The 10,833-nt window shown below is 45.3% G+C and overlaps 1 protein-coding gene across 1 annotated transcript in view; it reads right to left on the bottom strand.

Moving 5' to 3' along the window:
- LOC311124930 (tetraspanin-18B-like) overlaps positions 1–10,125 on the bottom strand; it is a gene marked incomplete at its 3' end in the record, with an annotated part of 20,661 nt that extends 10,536 nt beyond the window's left edge. Inside the window, exon 1 of the mRNA XM_084199026.1 lies at positions 10,086–10,125. The remainder of the gene's footprint in view (positions 1–10,085) is intronic.
- Positions 10,126–10,833: the final 708 nt, after the last annotated feature.

Here is a 10,833-nt window from a genome sequence, read left to right as displayed (position 1 = left end):
ACTCCCTAGAAAGGCAGAAACCTAGGAAGAAACCTAGAGAGGAACCAGGCTCTGAGGGGTGGCCAGTCCCCTTCTGGCTGTGCCGGGTGGAGATTATAACAGTACATGGCCATTAAGGACAGATTTTTCTCCAAGATGTTCAAACGTTCATAGATGACCAGCAGGGTCAAATAATAATCACAGTGGTTGTAGAGGTTGCAACAGGTCAGTACATCAGGAGTAAATGTCACTTGGCTTTTCATAGCCGGGCATTTAGAGGTTGAAATAGCAGGTGCGGAAGAGAGAGAGAGTTGAAAACAGCAGGTCTGGGACAAGGTAGCACGTCCGGTGAACAGGTCAGGGTTCCATAGCCGCAGGCAGAAGAGTGGAAACTGAAGCAGCAGCACGACCAGGTGGACTGGGGACAGCAAGGAGTCATCAGGCCAGGTAGTCCTGAGGCATGGTCCTAGGGCTCAGGTCCTCAGGGATGGGAGGGAGAGAGGGAGTTGACCCTCTAGTCTGATGTGGAAAGGACCAGCTGGATTCTCTCTTGGGTTTCCAGTTGACCCTCTAGTCTGATGAGGAAAGGACCAGCTGGATTCTCTCTTGGGTTTCCAGTTGACCCTTTAGTCTGATGTTGAAAGGACCAGCTGGATTCTCTCTTGGGTTTCCAGTTGACCCTTTAGTCTGATGTTGAAAGGACCAGCTGGATTCTCTCTTGGGTTTCCAGTTAATGCTTTAGTCTGATGAGGAAATGACCAGCTGGATTCTCTCTTGGGTTTCCAGTTGACCCTCTAGTCTGATGAGGAAAGGACCAGCTGGATTCTCTCTTGGGTTTCCAGTTAATGCTTTAGTCTGATGAGGAAAGGACCAGCTGGATTATCTCTTGGGTTTCCAGTTAATGCTTTAGTCTGATGAGGAAAGGACCAGCTGGATTATCTCTTGGGTTTCCAGTTGACCCTCTAGTCTGACAAGGAAAGGACCAGCTGGATCCTCTCTTGGGTTTCCAGTTGACCCTCTAGTCTGATGAGGAAAGGACCAGCTGGATTCACTCTTGGGTTTCCAGTTGAGCCTCTAGTCTGATGAGGAAAGGACCAGCTGGATTCTCTCTTGGGTTTCCAGTTGACCCTCTAGTCTGATGAAGAAAGGACCAGCTGGATTCTCTCTTGGGTTTCCAGTTGAGCCTCTAGTCTGATGAGGAAAGGACTAACTGAATTCTCTCTGGGGTTTCCAGTTGACCCTCTAGTCTGATGAGGAAAGGACCAGCTGGATCCTCTCTTGGGTTTCCAGTTGAGCCTCTAGTCTGATGAGAGGACCAGCTGGATCCTCTCTTGGGTTTCCAGTTGAGCCTCTAGTCTGATGAGAGGACCAGCTGGATCCTCTCTTGGGTTTCCAGTTGAGCCTCTAGTCTGATGAGAGGACCAGCTGGATCCTCTCTTGGATTTCCAGTTGATCAAATCAAATCAAATTTTATTGGTCACATGCGCCGAATACAACAGGTGCAGACATTACAGTGAAATGCTTACTTACAGCCCTTAACCAACAGTGCATTTATTTTAAACAAAAAAAGTAAGAATAAAACAACAACAAAAAAAGTGTTGAGAAAAAAAGAGCAGAAGTAAAATAAAGTGACAGTAGGGAGGCTATATATACAGGGGGGTACCGTTGCAGAGTCAATGTGCGGGGGCACCGGCTAGTTGAGGTAGTTGAGGTAATATGTACATGTGGGTAGAGTTAAAGTGACTATGCATAAATACTTAACAGAGTAGCAGCAGCGTAAAAAGGATGGGGTGGGGGGGCAGTGCAAATAGTCCGGGTAGCCATGATTAGCTGTTCAGGAGTCTTATGGCTTGGGGGTAGAAGCTGTTGAGAAGTCTTTTGGACCTAGACTTGGCACTCCGGTACCGCTTGCCGTGCGGTAGCAGAGAGAACAGTCTATGATTAGGGTGGCTGGAGTCTTTGACAATTTTGAGGGCCTTCCTCTGACACCGCCTGGTATAGAGGTCCTGGATGGCAGGAAGCTTTGCCCCAGTGATGTACTGGGCCGTACGCACTACCCTCTGTAGTGCCTTGCGGTCGGAGGCCAAGCAGTTGCCATACCAGGCGGTGATGCAACCAGTCAGGATGCTCTCGATGGTGCAGCTGTAGAATTTTTTGAGGATCTGAGGACCCATGCCAAATCTTTTTAGTCTCCTGAGGGGCAATAGGCTTTGTCGTGCCCTCTTCACGACTGTCTTGGTGCGCCGAGTGGCGCAGTGGTCCAAGGCACTGCATCGCAGTTCTAGCTGTGTCACTAGAGATCCTGGTTCGAATCCAGGCTCTGTCGTAGCCGGCCGCGACCGGGAGACCCATGGGGTGGCGCACAATTGGCCCAGCGTTGTCCAGGGTAGGGGAGGGAATGGCCGGCAGGGATGTAGCTCAGTTGGTAGGGCATGGTGTTTGCAACGCCAGGGTTGTGGGTTCGATTCCCACGGGGGGTATAAAAAAAATAATGTATGCACTAACTGTAAGTCGCTCTGGATAAGAGCGTCTGCTAAATGACTAAAATGTAAATGTAAAATGTTTGGACCATGATAGTTCGTTGGTGATGTGGACACCAAGGAACTTGAAGCTCTCAACCTGTTCCACTACAGCCCCGTCGATGAGAATGGGGGCGTGCTCAGTCCTCTTTTTTTTCCTGTAGTCCACAATCATCTCCTTTGTCTTGGTCACGTTGAGGGAGAGGTTGTTGTCCTGGCACCACACGGCCAGATCTCTGACCTCCTCCCTATAGGCTGTCTCATCGTTGTCGGTGATCAGGCCTACCACTGTTGTGTCGTCGGCAAACTTAATGATGGTGTTGGAGTCGTGCCTGGCCATGCAGTCATGGGTGAACAGAGAGTACAGGAGGGGACTGAGCACGCACCCCTGAGGGGCCCCCGTGTTGAGGATCAGTGTGGCAGATGTGTTGTTACCTACCCTTACCACCTGGGGGCGGCCCGTCAGGAAGTCCAGGATCCAGTTGCAGAGGGAGGTGTTTAGTCCCAGGATCCTTAGCTTAGTGATGAGCTTAGAGGGCACTATGGTGTTGAATGCTGAGCTGTAGTCAATGAATAGCATTCTCACGTAGGTGTTCCTCTTGTCCAGGTGGGAAAGGGCAGTGTGGAGTGCGATAGAGATTGCATCATCTGTGGATCTGTTGGGGCGGTATGCAAATTGGAGTGGGTCTAGGGTTTCTGGGATTATGCTGTTGATGTGAGCCATGACCAGTCTTTCAAAGCACTTCATGGCTACAGACGTCAGTGCTACGGGTCGGTAGTCATTTAGGCAGGTTATCTTAGAGTTCTTGGGCACGGGGACTATGGTTGAGCCTCTAGTCTGATGAGAGGACCAGCTGGATCCTCTCTTGGGTTTCCAGTTGAGCCTCTAGTCTGATGAGAGGACCAGCTGGATCCTCTCTTGGGTTTCCAGTTGAGCCTCTAGTCTGATGAGAGGACCAGCTGGATCCTCTCTTGGGTTTCCAGTTGAGCCTCTAGTCTGATGAGAGGACCAGCTGGATCCTCTCTTGGGTTTCCAGTTGAGCCTCTAGTCTGATGAGAGGACCAGCTGGATTCTCTCTTGGGTTTCCAGTTGAGCCTCTAGTCTGATGAGGAAAGGACTAGCTGGATTCTCTCTTGGGTTTCCAGTTGACCCTTTAGTCTGATGTTGAAAGGACCAGCTGGATTCTCTCTTGGGTTTCCAGTTAATGCTTTAGTCTGATGAGAGGACCAGCTGGATCCTCTCTTGGGTTTCCAGTTGAGCCTCTAGTCTGATGAGAGGACCAGCTGGATTCTCTCTTGGGTTTCCAGTTGAGCCTCTAGTCTGATGAGGAAAGGACCAGCTGGATCCAGTCTTGGTTTCCAGTTGAGCCTCTAGTCTGATGAGAGGACCAGCTGGATCCTCTCTTGGGTTTCCAGTTGACCCTTTAGTCTGATGTTGAAAGGACCAGCTGGATTCTCTCTTGGGTTTCCAGTTGAGCCTCTAGTCTGATGAGGAAAGGACCAGCTGGATCCAGTCTTGGTTTCTAGTTGAGCCTCTAGTCTGATGAGAGGACCAGCTGGATCCTCTCTTGGGTTTCCAGTTGAGCCTCTAGTCTGATGAGAGGACCAGCTGGATCCTCTCTTGGGTTTCCAGTTGAGCCTTTAGTCTGATGAGAGGACCAGCTGGATCCTCTCTTGGGTTTCCAGTTGAGCCTCTAGTCTGATGAGAGGACCAGCTGGATCCAGTCCTTGAGGGCAGTATAATAATAATATGTCAGTGAACCAATCATCTGTGTGTTACGCCAGACTAGGAGAAGAATGCAACGGAAATACTGGAAATCCTCAAGAGTTTATTTGGGTTATAGTTTATGGTTTAGTTTATATAGTGTCATGCCTGGCATATTTTTGGCCACCGACTGATATGATCCAGATCTGAGTTTGTTTTTATAGGTTTTACATTCCCTCACGTTAACAGTGTACTGTGCACTGCCTACATAGTGCACTGCTTCTGACCAAAAGCCTGCACCCTATTCCCTACAAAGAGCAGAGCCTGGACGGGTCAAAAGTAGTGCACTTTATAAAGAACAGGGTGCCATTTGTGACTCTGGTTCAGCTCCAGTGTAATAGAGGAGAAGGGGTTTTTCCTGAGGTAAACTCTGTACTGCTGTCTGTGTCGCTGTTTACCCGTTAGCAGCTTTATGACATTAGACCAACATCAAAGAGAGAGAGTTCAGGCCCTGGCAGTTCTCTCTCTTCACTCTCTTTATCTCACCATCTTTTTTCCATTAATTCTCAGTGTAAAAATATCTTCTTTAAAAAACCTCTGTGGGGAGTGAAAACGGGGGTGGGGTTTTTGAAAAGGAGAGCAGTTTCATCATGACACAAACCAAATCAGAAGTCTAACGTTAAGATGTACACATGGTGTTTCCAGAGTAATTCTGTCCACCTGAGGAACAGGAGGATATTCTAAAACGGACACAAACACCTTAAACTGTCCTCCTCACAAACCACTGGTCTCTGTGGCAACCCCATCTGCAGTAGCTTAGAAATGAAGGTACACAAACAAAACCATTTCCATTTGGTGGTTTTGAGAGAAGAGAGATGAAGAGGAGATATATGAATGAATGAACAAATCCATTTAGAAAACAGATTAAGAGTTTTGAAAAACCTGCTGAGAGAGGAAAGAGGAGAGAGAGGAGAGAGAGGAGAGAGAGGAGAGAGGAAAGAGGAGAGAGAGGAGAGAGGAAAGAGGAGAGAGAGGAGAGAGAGAGGAGAGAGAGAGGAGAGAGGAGAGAGGAGAGAGAGAGGAGAGAGGAGAGAGGAAAGAGGAGAGAGGAAAGAGGAGAGAGAGGAGAGAGGAGAGGAGAGAGAAGAGAGAGAGGAGAGAGGAGAAAAGAGAGAAGAGCCCAACGTAGGTTCAGTACAGAACCTTCTTTACATCCAGGCAGCAACTGAGGAGGAGGAAGTGAGACAGTGGTGTGAGATGAGATGGCTCCACAGCTAACTGTTTTAACTGTTCTTTCTGCCTGCTATCAGTTACACCCCTCCATACAGTCACAGCTGGAAGGGTTGATGAATCCACGCACACATTCGCACGCACGCAAGCACACACACCCACACAAACACACACAGATCGATGACTGATTAATCCCCAGCTATAACGCAGTTCATTCATCAAACTGAGATACCTCACCTGCCTCTCCTGTGAATAGAGAATATATAATCTCTCCTTTCCTGTCTCCCTAAGGGGCTGGGGAGCTGGGATACTGCCTCTCCTGTGAATAGAGAATATATAATCTCTCCTTTCCTGTCTACCTAAGGGGCTGGGGAGCTGGGATACTGCCTCTCCTGTGAATAGAGAATATATAATCTCTCCTTTCCTGTCTACCTAAGGGGCTGGGGAGCTGGGATACTGCCTCTCCTGTGAATAGAGAATATATAATCTCTCCTTTCCTGTCTACCTAAGGGGCTGGGGAGCTGGGATACTGCCTCTCCTGTGAATAGAGAATATATAATCTCTCCTTTCCTGTCTACCTAAGGGGCTGGGGAGCTGGGATACTGCCTCTCCTGTGAATAGAGAATATATAATCTCTCCTTTCCTGTCTACCTAAGGGGCTGGGGAGCTGGGATACTGCCTCTCCTGTGAATAGAGAATATATAATCTCTCCTTTCCTGTCTACCTAAGGGGCTGGGGAGCTGGGATACTGCCTCTCCTGTGAATAGAGAATATATAATCTCTCCTTTCCTGTCTACCTAAGGGGCTGGGGAGCTGGGATACTGCCTCTCCTGTGAATAGAGAATATATAATCTCTCCTTTCCTGTCTACCTAAGGGGCTGGGGAGCTGGGATACTGCCTCTCCTGTGAATAGAGAATATATAATCTCTCCTTTCCTGTCTACCTAAGGGGCTGGGGAGCTGGGATACTGCCTCTCCTGTGAATAGAGAATATATAATCTCTCCTTTCCTGTCTACCTAAGGGGCTGGGGAGCTGGGACACTGCCACACACTAAGAATCCAAAGTAAAGTGATGAAGTAAACCACTAACTGTGCACTTTACACTACTTTACTTAGTAATCTAATGTACACTACTTTACTAATGTACACTACTTTACTTAATAATATAAATACTTTACTTAATAATATAACGTACACTACTTTACTTAACAATATGGATACTTTACACAATTGTACATAATTATATATCTACTTTACTTAATAATATATCTACTTTACTTAATAATTTGTTTACCTCGTAGTTGAAGCAGAAACATCAAAATGTCACAAACAAATTAAGATCCATAGTGTGAAACATGCCATGGCACCCTATTTATAGTGCTCAATTTCATTGTTTTTTTGTTAATTCTTTCCAATGTGTCAAGTAATTATATATTTTTTGTTTTCTCATGATTTGGTTGTGTCTAATTGTGTTGTTGTTGTTGTTGTCCTGGGGCTCTGTGGGGTCTGTTTGTGTTTGTGAACAGAGCCCCAGGACCAGCTTACTTAGTGGACTCTTCTCCAAGTTCATCTCTTTGTAGGTGATAGCTTTGTTATGGAAGGTTTGGGAATCGCTTCCTTTTAAGTGGTTATAGAATTTAATGGCTCATTTTGATCATTAGCAGGTATCGGCCTAATTCTGCTCTGCATGCATTATTTGGTGTTTTTCGTTGTACACTGAGGATATTTTTGCAGAATTTTGCATGCAGTCTCAATTTGGTGTTTGTCCCATTTTGTGAATTCTTGGTTGGTGAGCGGACCCCAGACCTCACAACCATAAAGGGTAATGGGTTCTATAACTGATTCAAGTATTTTTAGCCAGATCCTAATTGGTATGTCAAATATGATGTTCATTTGATGGCATAGAAGGCCCTTCTTGCCTTGTCTCTCAGATCGTTCACAGCTTTGTGAAAGTTACCTGTGGCGCTGATGTTTAGGCCAAGGTATGTATCGTTTTTTGTGTGCTCTAGGGCAACGGTGTCTAGATGGAATTTTGTATTTGTGGTCCTGGAAACTGGACCTTTTTTGGAACACCATTATTTTTGTCTTACTGAGATTTACTGCCAGGGCCCAGGTCTGACAGAATCTGTGCAGAAGATCTAGGTGCTGCTGTAGGCCCTCCCTGGTTGGTGACAGAAGCACCAGATCATCAGCAAACAGTAGACATTTGACTTCAGATTCTAGTAGGGTGAGGCCGGGTGCTGCAGACTGTTCTAGTGCCCTCGCCAATTCTTTGATATACAGTATACGTTGAAGAGGGTGGGGCTTAAACTGCATCCCTGTCTTCACCCTACGGTCCTTTCCTTCCATCTATAGCATTTCTTAATATTATTCAGTTCCTCACTCACTCACTCACTCACTCACTCACTCACTCACTCACTCACTCACTCACTCACCTCACTCACCTCACTCACCTCACTCACTCACCTCACTCACTCACCTCACCTCACTCACTCACCTCACTCACCTCACTCAGTCACTCACTCACTCACTCAGAGAGCAGCTCAGGCCTGGTGTTCCACACAGAATAACAGCTGCAGAAGACGCACACTAGATGCGCGGGTCAGCTGTCTGTTCACACACGCCCTTTTTAGATAGGCCTTTGTTTCTGATAAATAAGCTCTTGCTCACCAGAATAACGTCATAAAACCGATAGAATGGATGCTTCAATCTAATTGACGTTGGTAAAGTTAGTTTCCTCTTCCTTCTTTCATCTCTGCTTCTCTCACACAGCAAAGACATTAAGGGACCGGGGAGAAAATACAATACAAGTTTCAGTATGACCGGTTTTAAGAAAATTAAAAGCTAATAAAATGACCCAACATGTTTTGATAAGATTTCAGTTCAGCTTGGATCAATCAATCAATGTTTATTTTTTATTTTTTATATATAGCCCTTTTTACATCAGCAGATGTCACAAAGTGCTATACAGAAACCCAGCCTAAAACCCCAGACAGCAAGCGTATTTTATGTGGATTAAATACTAAATCAGCTTTTATGATGCCGATAAAGATAGCAGCGCCACCTTTACAGACGGTCGCTAACCGCGCATTCATTCTCTCAAGATGTGGAGAAGAAATAAATCATATTTCTCCAAACCTGTTCCCGAGTCAAAATGTACATTTGGTGTATAATTTTACTGCAAGAAAGGCTTAATTCTGCAGGAGTTAATTTGACTGTATATTAGGCTTTGTGGGTGTGTCAGTGTCCAGATTTCAGTTAGGCTACTGCACCCATCTTTTAACAGTACAGTTCCCTTGACGTGCCATTTGAAGTCCCCGTCTTGTGACTGTCGAATTTGTATAGCACGTCACAATCGTCACACATAACATAGCTAAACGGCACTGCTATCTTTTCCCACTTCACCAAATCTTTCCCAAACATTGGGCTACTGTTCCGACCCTCCCTTCTATAACATTAGACTACTGTTCTGACCCTCCCTTCTATAACATTAGACTACTGTTCTGACCCTCCCTTCTATAACATTAGACTACTGTTCTGACCCTCCCTTCTATAACATTAGACTACTGTTCTGACCCTCCCTTCTATAACATTAGACTACTGTTCACTTCCTGCCCCTCTGCCCCTGCCAGATAGAATAACGCTGTGTGTGTGTGTGTGTGTGTGCGCGTGGGCGTGTGTGTAAATCGTGACAAGTCTGTCATGCATACCACTCAATATGACAGACAGTAAAACATTGCTCCTGGTTCAATGTCTTTGCAAACAGAAGACGTACAGTGCATTTGGAAAGTATTCAGACTTCTTGACTTTTTCCACATTTTGCTACGTGTCAGCCTTATTCTAAAATTTATTAAATTTTTTATTTTCCCCTCATCAATCTACATCCACACAAAAAAAACTGTTTTCACTTCGTCATTATGGGGTATTGTGTGTAGATTTGGAAAAAGGGAAGGGGTCTGAATAATTTCCAAATGCACTGTCTGAAGGACTGTCATTCCAGAACTGGACAGTTGTTAACCAGTCTGAAGGAAGGCTATAGTTCCTATGGGAGAATCCATTCATTAGGCTAGCAGAATGGGTGATGAGCAGCCATATCTGTCCCAATCTGAAGTGTATTGATCCAGCAAGGAGACAGAGGCTCAAAGCTGCCCGACAATGTAGTCAATCAGAGAGAGGTGAGAGAGACAGAGAGTGAGGGAGAGAGAAAAAGGTTATACGGGGGGGAGAGAGAGAGAGAGAGAGAGAGAAATAGAGAGGGGAGGAGAGAGAGGGGAGAGAGAGAGGGGAGAGAGAGACAGCAACATGATAATGATCTATATGCTATATGACTGGATCAATGAGAATGTATTCTCTATGAAGCAGAAAGGAATCATTCTCAGGTCCTCTAGGAATGGGGTTGGAAATTGTAATCCATGGGCGAATCGATGAACCTTTATTATTTCATGTGATGAGGAATGGTACTGATTGGATATGGTGATTGTATATAAGCTATAGTGGTAGATGGTGATTGGATATGGTGATTGTATATGGATTGTATATAAGCTATAGTTGTAGGTGGTGATTGGATATGGTGATGGTATATGGATTGTATATAAGCTATAGTTACAGGTGTTGATTGTAAAACAACAGAAATAGCACCATACCATCATGTACCTGTTAATGACTCTAGTTGGTTGGTTTCAAGAGGAGGTTGCTCGAGAGCGAGTGGCCGGACGTCTTCAACCTTCAACCTCACAGCACATTACATCCGCTGTGGAGACAACAGAGAATAACCATTTACAGTTTTTCCCAATTGCTAAAACACAATTTTGCAAACTAGGCTGGTTTTATCAAAATACGTAACACAATTCACAAAACCACACACCCAAACTGCAAAATACCTCATATATCCTGCAAAATGAAGCACTGCAACCAAAACTACATATAGCATTATCAAAATCAAACGTTTGCACGAAATGGCACACACTTCATTCATATTAGCAGATTTTTGTCTAACCAACTACACACTGTTGGACATAATGAAAAGCACTGTCATCTTTAGTATGCTTTGCCATAATACTAAAATAGTTCAAATTGTAGAAAATTCTTCAGATTGTTCACATGCACAGAAATATTTGCAGATACACACACATGCTGTTGAAACATTTTTATTTTTTACCAAACAAGTCAGTGCAACATTTACATTGGACTGAACAAAAATATGCTCTCAAAAAAACAGTAAACTGAAAAAGAAAATTGCAGAAAACATTTGCAGAAAAAATATATAGAAACAAAAAAAGAGGCAAGAAAAATAATTAGGCAGCATCTTGCCGCACAGCTGGGTCTGGCCACAACGCCTGCCTCGTCCACATCACAGCTGGGTCTGGCCACAACGCCTCATCACAGCTGGGTCTGGCCACAA

Source organism: Coregonus lavaretus, assembly GCF_964263955.1.
Source record: "Coregonus lavaretus genome assembly, contig: HAP1_SCAFFOLD_4178, whole genome shotgun sequence".
Taxonomy (NCBI): domain Eukaryota; kingdom Metazoa; phylum Chordata; class Actinopteri; order Salmoniformes; family Salmonidae; genus Coregonus; species Coregonus lavaretus.
This window is presented reverse-complemented; position numbering and strand designations above follow the sequence as displayed.